This window comes from Centruroides sculpturatus, unplaced genomic scaffold (assembly GCF_000671375.1).
Source record: "Centruroides sculpturatus isolate CEXI.00-Female unplaced genomic scaffold, Cexi_2.0 scaffold429, whole genome shotgun sequence".
Taxonomy (NCBI): Eukaryota; Metazoa; Arthropoda; class Arachnida; order Scorpiones; family Buthidae; genus Centruroides; species Centruroides sculpturatus.
Window position 1 is genome coordinate 126,062 of NW_019384784.1, and position 9,905 is coordinate 135,966.

Consider the following 9,905-nt stretch of genomic DNA (forward strand, 5'->3'; position numbering starts at 1 on the left):
GCAGCTTTTTTATACATTAATTAGAATATTTTAATTGTAAATGACTTCTTTTAAACTTCTCTTTTTCTCTAATAAATAAAAGTGTGCATTACAACTACATTCTAGAACAATTATTATTGATATATGATCTTTCATAATTGGAAATTTGTTACTTTGGGCTAATTTCAATACAAAACGATGGACATATTTTCTGGTAAAGTAACTTTAGTACAGTTAGATAAACAAGTCAATGACCTTGCCCAATTCATTTAAAATGTATGTATCATTGGCTTGTTTATCCAGCTGTATTAAAAAGCCCATTACAAGGCAACAAGTCCACTATCTTTCAAGAAATGTCAATAAATTTGATGATAATTTTATAATAGCAGAAAAATAAAAATCTTCATAAATTGATGTTAAAAAATTTCTTATAAACAGTGGCATGCTGTCCTTGGAAGCAGTGGAAGTGCCGTTTCCCTTGTATTTTCTAAAATATAAATACATATTGTGCAATTATTTTCATATTTTAACATACTTTGAATTAATTAAAAATTAATATTTTAATATAACTACATTATGTATCTTATTACAAATTTCTACGAGGGCTGTTCAAAAAGTTCGCGGCCTTGCCTATATGCAGCGCTGCAATCAATTTAATTTTTGGCGGAAATAATTCAGCCATCCTTGCTAAAAATACGATACCAATTTCCACTTGATTTGTCATAAAGTTTTGTCACGACAGCTTAGCAGATAGTCAATGTGCACATGCTTTGTCAAAAATGGAGAAGACGGAGACTCGTGCGGTCATAAAATACCTGACGAAAATAGGGTTGACCGCATCTCAAATCAAAGCTGACATGGATGAAGTTTTGGGAGAGTCTGCTCCTTCGTAAACCACTGTGAAAAAATGGACAGCCCTTTTTAAATCTGGCAGAGAGAGTGTGAAACATGACCCTCGCAGCGGACGGCCGTCAACTGCTGTCACTGAAAAAAATATCGACAAAGTTTACGATTTGGTGTTAGCAGATCGCCGTTTGAAAACGCGTGAGATAGCTGAGACAACAGGCATCTCTGTCGACCGAGTGCACCACATCCTAACCGAAAATTTGGGTATGACGAAGGTCTCAGCAAGTTGGGTGCCGCATCTGCTGACCGCTGAGCAAAGACGTGTTCGCACTTTGATGTCAAAGAAGTGTTTGGACTTCTACAAGAAAAACCCACGGGATTTCTTGCGTCGGTTTGTGACTACTGACGAAACGTGGATCCATTACTACACTCCTGAAACAAAAGAACAGTCGAAGCAATGGAAACACCACAGTTCGCCACCACCAAAGAAGGCAAAGACAGTTCCATCAGCGGGTAAAGTGATGGCCTCGGTTTTTTGGGATGCTAAAGGCATCATCTTTATTGACTACCTAGAAAGAGGAAAGACCATTAATGCTGTCTATTACTGTGAACTTTTGGAAAAACTGAAGAAAGAAATCGAAGAAAAGAGGCCACACTTGAAGAAGAAAAAAGTTCTGTTCCACCACGATAATGCACCTGCACATTCCGCCAGAATCACTGAACAAAAGATAAACGAACTTCGCTTCCAATTAGTTCCACATCCACCGTACTCACCTGATTTGGCCCCCAGTGACTTCCACCTTTTTCCAAATTTAAAATAATTCTTGGTTGGAAAGAGATTCCACTCAAATGACAAAGTCATCTCTGAGGTAAACGAGTATTTTGCACACCTTGTCAAATCAACCTATTGTAATGGCATAAAAAAGCTAGAACATCACTGGAATAAGTGCATTGCTAACAAAGGAGACTACATTGAAAAATAAAAAAAGTTTTAACATTATTTTGTTTGTTGTTCTATTTGAGGCCGCAAACTTTCCGAACAGCCCTCGTATACTAAATGTGAAAAAAAAAATAAAAAATAAGATTGCTATTGTATATTTGAATATCAGTATTGGAATGGAAACGCTGTATTGTCAAAACTGGGTCAGCTTCCAAGCAGCCAGATTATACACATTTACGCATGCACTTTACAGAGCACCAACCTCACATGGTAGATGCTACACATCAAAATATCATATAATGCTTCCAATGATTCTATCCAGGACCGGTTCTGGGCTGTTAGCTGCCTGCCTGCTAGATATTTGGCCGCCCTCACCCGATTATGTTAATCATGAGTAGATTTATAACTTAACCCAACCGACAGGAATTTACTGATATGTTTTTATGATAATTCTGTATAGTTGACAGGAGTTTAAAAAAATCCATTAAAATATTTGATATATTCATTCTGCTGTTATTCTGCTTTCCCATCTTGTATTACTTATAAATGTTAAACTAGTGATATAACGATTTAGTATGTCCCATCTATAAGGGGATGCAGAAATTAACATGTACAATTCTTGTACAATGTTAAAAAATGAACTGTTACTTTGGCAGCATCATTTACAACTAAATTTAATGAATGAAACACACAAGGAAAAAAAAAAGCTCTAGAATTTATATTCCTTAAATTTACGATTTCTGTATCCGTTGTCATAAAAATTTCTCTGCACTTCTTTCCCAAGACTACAAATATTCAAATACAAAGTAACCAGTTTCAACTTATTTCTACTTAAGTAGTGATTAAATAATTAAGAGGCTAGCTAGGGAATTAGGGACATAAATAAAACCATGCTGAAAGAGCCGGAATTTTACTTAAAGAACTTATCTGAACCAATCTCTAGTTAAGTACAGTGGGGACTGATTTCTTCATAATATTAGATGTAATAAAGACAGAAATTTTTCCAGTTCAATGAGAGTGACTGAAAAGTTGTAAATTTTGGAAATTTCCGTGGATATCTGGTCCTAAAACGAATTAATTAGAAAACAAATGATGGACAATGTACTTAGTATTAAGTTTAACATACAGTAATACCTCGACTTACGTGAACCCGGAGTTATGCGATTTTCAAATCTCGTCAATTCGTCTTCTGTTTTAGCACCATGCAACCCTTGATTACTCACTCCCCCCACACTATTGTTCAGCTTATATATTCGGACGTGTCGTGCGGAATCGACGCATAGCTACAATTTATTTTGTGTTATTTATTTCTGTGTTTGTTATATCTACGGAGACTTGAGAGACTCTATGTGGTGATTTCTTGTAACCGTGAATGAATCAAAAGACGAGATAAGATTAATGATAACATTTATTAGCTTACATATATCCGACTTGGATTTTACACAAATTGCAAAATTATACCCCAACTTTCGCGAATTCGACTTACACAGTTATCTCTCGGTCCCACCTATTGCGTAAATTCGGGGTATTACTGTATTTAGATTTTTACAGCTAGAAACGTTTAAAATTTACAACAACCCTGTCACGTCCTTTGAGGTATACTAGTGATGCGACAAAAGAGGCATTTGACATTGACCAGTATTGGCACCCTTAGGATTTGCCAGCCTGCGTGCATACATGCATGCACTGCACACCTACTAGGACCATCTCTAATTCCATCATTAGCCACTGGTAGGGAGCTATTTGACTAAAGTGCATTGTTTTAAGACTTAAAAAGTATAGAATAGTTTGTTATTTTTATGTATGTTTCTTTACAAAGCTATATTTAATTATAATTTTCTTTAAAAGTTATATTCATACAATTAAAGAATATTTTGTACAGGTATGTATATCCACCACATATTTTATTTCACCAAGTTTTTATATTTAATTTTAGCCCTTATATTGTGGCTAGCGATTCAGTATGTAATTGTGATATTAAAAATACATTTAGAGAAATCTAGTTTTTACTGGCTTATCGAACAAACAAATACGAATGGACCCTAGACCATCACTGACACGCAATTAACTGATTGCCCCTGGAAGTCGGCTTCTTACAGAAACACAGCTTCCCTATCATCAAATGTCATAGCACTCCACTGCATATAAATGTTAAAAAGAGTATTGCATTTCATTATTATATTTAAGTAAATTTTAAAATCAAATCTCATTTTCTTATAACAATATGAAATTGCTTAATGATAATTGATAAAAAAAAAAGTAAATAACATTGTGTATTTATTATTCCTAATAATTACATAATCTCCTTAACTAACCTTCAAGTCTTATTTATCAAAGTTATTGTTTAGGATTATTGTTTATTGTTTAAAATTAAAATAAATATTTATCTCATATTTCAGAAAAGTACATTCTAACTAAAATACATCCTGTGAAATTCTGTATAAACAAACTGCTTATGAATAACTAATTGCAAAATCTTTAATCCATGTTCCATGAAGCTCTTAGAATTATAACTATAAATTTTATATGAATGCACAAACTGTTTCTCAGTTAAACAGTGATTCCTGATTTATTTTTCTAATGATTTACCTACTAACCAGTTGAACTGCCTTTCTAGAAGCACAAAGATTCATAATTTAAAAAGAAATCCAATGATTTTTAAGTATCTTTCGAAAACCTTACAAACGATAAAGAATCTATGACCACTTTAAAAAAGTGAAATTTATAAAATTTCTTTTACATCTATAAAACAGCCAAAGATGACAAGAAAACCATTACAACCAGGGCTTTGGAGTGGAGCTGGAGCTGGAGCTGCTGCATGGAGCAGGTGGAGCAACGGATTTTTACTCAGAGCAGGAGCGGAACTGGAGCATGGAAATTTGTAGTGCTCCACTGCTCTAATATATATATTTATTTAATATTTGAGACAGTGAGAATGGAAGTGGCATAAGTTGTAATATTACAAATGTTAAGAATACAATAATTGAACTAAAAAGAAAGGTGATCACAAGCACAGATGAATTTTACATCCATTCCATGTATGTCCCATGTGAAAGGTGGGAGCCTTTCTCTCCAGTCTCCACTATCCCCTGAACAAACTATTCCTTCCCCTTTGTGACCCCCAGTTCTCTGAATTCTTAACGATCACAGATGTGGAGTTAATGGGGAGGGGTGCTAATGAGTAGGAGATTTTAAACTCTACTTACAAGTGGCTTTAGTCATTAGTACAGAAATTCACCACTAGGAGCAGCACTAATATTCATTTTTACATTTGATTTTGAGTGTGACAGTCATTCATTTCTGTTCGCAATCAGTTTGTTATAATCGTATATCCTAATTCGTAATTTGTTTGCAGAGGTAAGATTATTATTATCATTTGGTTATTTTGTATGTATGAATGTTTATATGCATAATTTCTCAATTATTAACACTTAAATATTTGATTATTTAAGCCATGGCGTCAAACCAAAATTTAAAACCATCACCCTTGATAGACAGTTGATTTACAGAAGAAGAGCTTAAAGAGATATTTGTATTTGAATACAATAATGGAAAGAAAAAATCAGTTACATGCAAGATGGAACACATTGTAAATGGTGAATCTATAAGGTGCGTTTCAAATTTACACAGACACGAAAAAATTAAAGTGAAACCCAAATTTTCTGCATTAAGTGACAAATGTTTTATTAAAAATAACATGAATTTATCAGGTAACTAAAAAAGTTCTGTTGTTTTTTGTTGAAAGAAAACAAACATAAAAACGTATAGGAAATAACAATTTATTCATCAAAATAACCATCCTCACATTCAATTACTTTTCACAACAGGAAACAAGCTTATAAATTCCATTTTTATAAAAGTCACGATCTTTAGAGTTGAAAAACTTCTCTAACTCTGTTTCCATAGCCTCTCTATTTCTGAACTGTCGATTTTGCAGATGATTATCTAGGCTTAAAAATAGATGATAGTCAGAAGGGCTAATATCAGGGGAATAAGGAGGGTGCAAAAGAGGTTCCCATCCAAGCGTCTGAATTGTGTCAGAGGTCACACGTGCAACATGATGCCTATAGCATTATCATGTAGGAAAAGAATGCCTTTATGGTTCACTAAAGCTTGCTGTTTTTTCAAAAGTGATTGGTGAACTCAACGGAGTTGGTCACTGTAGACGTTAGCAGTAATAGTCTGGCCAGATGGTATAAGTTCATAGTGAATAATTCTATATGCAGTCCACCATACGCACAATATTGGCAGATGTCAATTGATGAGGTATCCATTTGCTGAGCTTGTAAACTTTCCCAAGACTATGCAAATGTAAATGGACAGTTTTGTCACTTATGGAGAACCTTTGTGCTAACATCTGACAAGTTTGAGCGGAATCTTCTTCAATTGCAGCCTGTAATTCATCATTAATGACATATGGCCGCCCTTCTCGTGACGCATCTTTAAGTGACTCATCGCCAGAAGAAAATTTTCTAAACCACCTTTGGTTGGTGCGAGTACTGACAGAACCTTGTCCGAAAGACTGGCATATTTTTTGAGCCATTTGCAGAGCATTTGTTCAAAGTTTAAACTCATACAACATACAAGCATGAATTATAGTTTGGAGTATTCATCTTCAGGTCAATTTTTATAATATTAAGAGATAATCTTTCTGCTTCTCTTTATATGAGTCAGCATTAAATCTTGATTAACATACTGCTGGAATTTTAGTGCCTTCTATTGTGTATTACATGTAACATTCTTTAAACTTTGTAGTTTCACAAAAAATAACAGAACTTTTTTGGTTACCTAATACAGGTTTCCACACTGCAAAATAAGAATTTTAATCAAATATTAACATTTTGTCACTGAAAATAATATTTTTGAAAATTTTGTACAAAAAAACTGTTACATATTTATCTGGACAGGTTTCAAATTGTAAAGTTTTCTTACAATTTAATGGCCAATGTAACCACCATTTAACTTAATTACATTAAATACTCGATTAGGCATTGTTTCAATTAGATTCTGAAGGAATTCAATCTTAAGTTTATCCCAAGCATCTGAAATTGCTGCCTTCAAATCATGAATTATGGAAAACTGATTTCCATTGGCATAAACTGTAGAACCATCATCCCCCAAAGATTTTCCATTGGATTCAGGTCAGGGCTTCTAGCAGGCCATGCAATCAGATTAATATTTTTATGTTTAAACCACATTTTTGTTGATTTACAATCATGCACAGGGGCATTGTCTTGTTGAAAGATCCAATTTTGTCCACAAATATTTGGTCCAGCTTCCAATAAATGATCTTGAAGCATGCCTTGATACTTCTCTGAATTCATTTTTTGAGTTATAAATGCTAAATCTGTGGTTCCATTGAATCCAAACGCACCCCACACAATTATTGATCCTCCACCCATTTGGCGTTTTGAAAATATTTGTTTTTCGGTTCTTAATCGTGCCAATAATACTTCCAACCATCTGGACCATCTAAGTTGAATTTTTTTTCATCACTGAACAATCCATTCTTTGGACCATGTCATGTGTTTTTGTGCTCAATCAAGTCTGTCACTTTTGTGCTTTAATGAAAGTGGTGGCATTACAGCTTTTTTTTCTGAATTTTAACATTGGAGATTTATTTAAAACTCTCCACACTGTTGTGCTGCTACAAGGCAAGTCTAATTCTTGTTTTATTTTTCTTACTGATGTTTGTTTTGTGGAGGAAACCTTGATGATTTGTCTACAATCTTGAGGTGTAAGCTTGGGTTTTGGACCTGTCTTGAATTTTGGCACATCCTTGCCACAGTTGATTTTGGATGAATTATATATGCTGCAATTTCTCTTATTGACTTGATTTATGATTTATAGGCATCAATCTGCCCTTTTTTATAATCAGATAAATTCTTTGTTCTACCCATTTTAAAATTTTGAACAACATAAATAATTTGTATTACAATTAGATATGTAAGCTAATTTGCATATTTCAATGCTTGAAACTAAACAATATTCAAGTCATGAAATGAGTGCCTGTCTAGATAAATATGTAACAGTTTTTTTGTACAAAATTTTCAAAAATATTATTTTCAGTGACAAAATGTTAAAGTTTGATTAAAATTCTTATTTTGCAGTGTGGAAACATGTATATTCATGTTATTTTTAATAAAACATTTGTCACTTAATGCAGCAAATTTGGGTTTCACTTTAATTTTTTCGTTCTGTATAAATTTGAAACGCACTTTATACATAATAAAGATGACAGCGAAATAGACAAACATGTTGAGAAAGACTGCAATGCAATATAGGATGTGGGGAGATTAAAGGTGAATGTATTCAAAGCCATTGACCATTATCAGGAGCACATCAGAAAAGCATGCAGAGTTGCTTCAAGTATGCCAACTTCTCAAGCAAGTGTTGAATGTCTATTTTCAGGATTAAGATTGCTTTGACGTGATAATAGACAGTCAATGAAGGACGATTTGCTGTCTGCCATTTTATTTATTAAAATCAATGAGGTTGTATGTTAATTTTTTTAATAATAAATTAATTGTAAATAAACAAATTTTTTTATATGTACTTATATATCAAAGAAAAATTAGTGTAATTCCTATAAGAATATTTTAACTGGTGCATAGAGCAACTCAAAAAAATGGTTGCTCCAAAGCACTGGTTACAACATCTACCAATAACATTCAACTTAAAAAACATGCAGGAAAAAATGAAAAGATAGCAATTCTTTGACCAGAATCTCACTTGTTTTCTGGAAAATTCTTAATTAAACATTGTAATGAATTTCCATATAACTGACACGCTGGATTTATAAGAGGCATTTATAATATACTTATCAATCCCAGGAATTCTAAATATCTTTCTATGTAATAGAAACGGTTCATTCTATGCTCTTCAAAGATATTTCATATAATTACACTGTATATAGTATTTACTGTGATAATATTAATTAATATCCTAACTCTAACATATATTTACAAAATTGATAATTTCTGTATAACAATGCTAATGAGGTGTTTATATTCACAATTACATCCATGCTAATGGAGTTTTATTTAAAACATTGCATCAGAATTTCTGATGATGAGTCAAATGACTTGGAAGTGCTCAAACACTCTTTTCTTGTGTATTTTTATATTTCTGTAATGTTATGTTTCCATTAAAGAACCATTTTTTAGTTCTTAACTTTATAGAGTTTTTAACTAGTTTTAATATACTTTTTAATACTGTTCACAATTTAATTTTTATAATTTAACAAATAAAATAATTTAAAACTTTACCTAGAATTTGTCCAACTATATCCTAAATGATCCAATGAAGAATTAAGTGAAGAAAATGAAGATGAATTTGACAAATCAGATACATAATTAGCTGATGGTAAAACAAAATTTGGCGTGACAGCTGAAACTTTAGATTTTGGACTTGAGGTACGATTAAATTCTGTTGACGCATACTTGAAACCAATATCTGAAATTCAAACATATAGATATTTAATTGTTTATTTTATACACAAATTAATATTTTTTAGTGAAACTGTTCATTATATGAGTCATTACCATTGTCTTTAATCTTAAATAATTTTCTGTAAACTGGAGTCAGTTCAAGAGGACTCTGTCCAATAGTTGGCCAAACATACAAGTAAGCATTGTAAAGACCATTTAATGTAAAAATACATGCAATAATAACTTCTGAAAAAATTATTTAATAAATTATAATTAGAATGTTATAACAACTTAATTTCCTCATTATTAATAATAAACTTAATAGTAAAACCAATATAAAAAACTATCAGACTACACAAAGTGATATAAATCACAAGATTCTTTTAGATAGGGACCACATATACAATGGAGATCCTATAAAATTAAAATGAAGCTGAAAAATTCATATCTGCCTGTACTATTTCTGTTTAGACACGTTTAGGTATAAAACATACTTATCATTGTTTTATATATAGCCTACATTAGTACATTATACAATGGAACCTCGCTTAACTAGCATAATTTGCTGCAGAATCTTACTCGTAATGTGAAATATTCGTTAAGCAAAACAATTTTTCCCATATAAATTAATGTAAAATATGATAATGCGTTTCACGTGGAAAAAATACTCAAATATTTTATGTATAACGTTTATTCAAAGAAAATTATAC

The 9,905-nt window shown here is 32.2% G+C and overlaps 1 protein-coding gene across 1 annotated transcript in view; it reads right to left on the reverse strand.

The window, feature by feature from the left end:
- LOC111629236 (transmembrane protein 209-like) overlaps positions 1-9,461 on the reverse strand; it is a 28,419-nt gene extending 18,958 nt beyond the window's left edge. Inside the window, exons 1-2 of the mRNA XM_023373112.1 lie at positions 9,310-9,461; positions 9,034-9,220 (exon numbers count right to left, since the gene is read on the reverse strand). The gene's annotated coding sequence lies outside the window, so the exon portion shown is untranslated. The remainder of the gene's footprint in view (positions 1-9,033; positions 9,221-9,309) is intronic.
- Between the last annotated feature and the right edge of the window lie 444 nt (positions 9,462-9,905).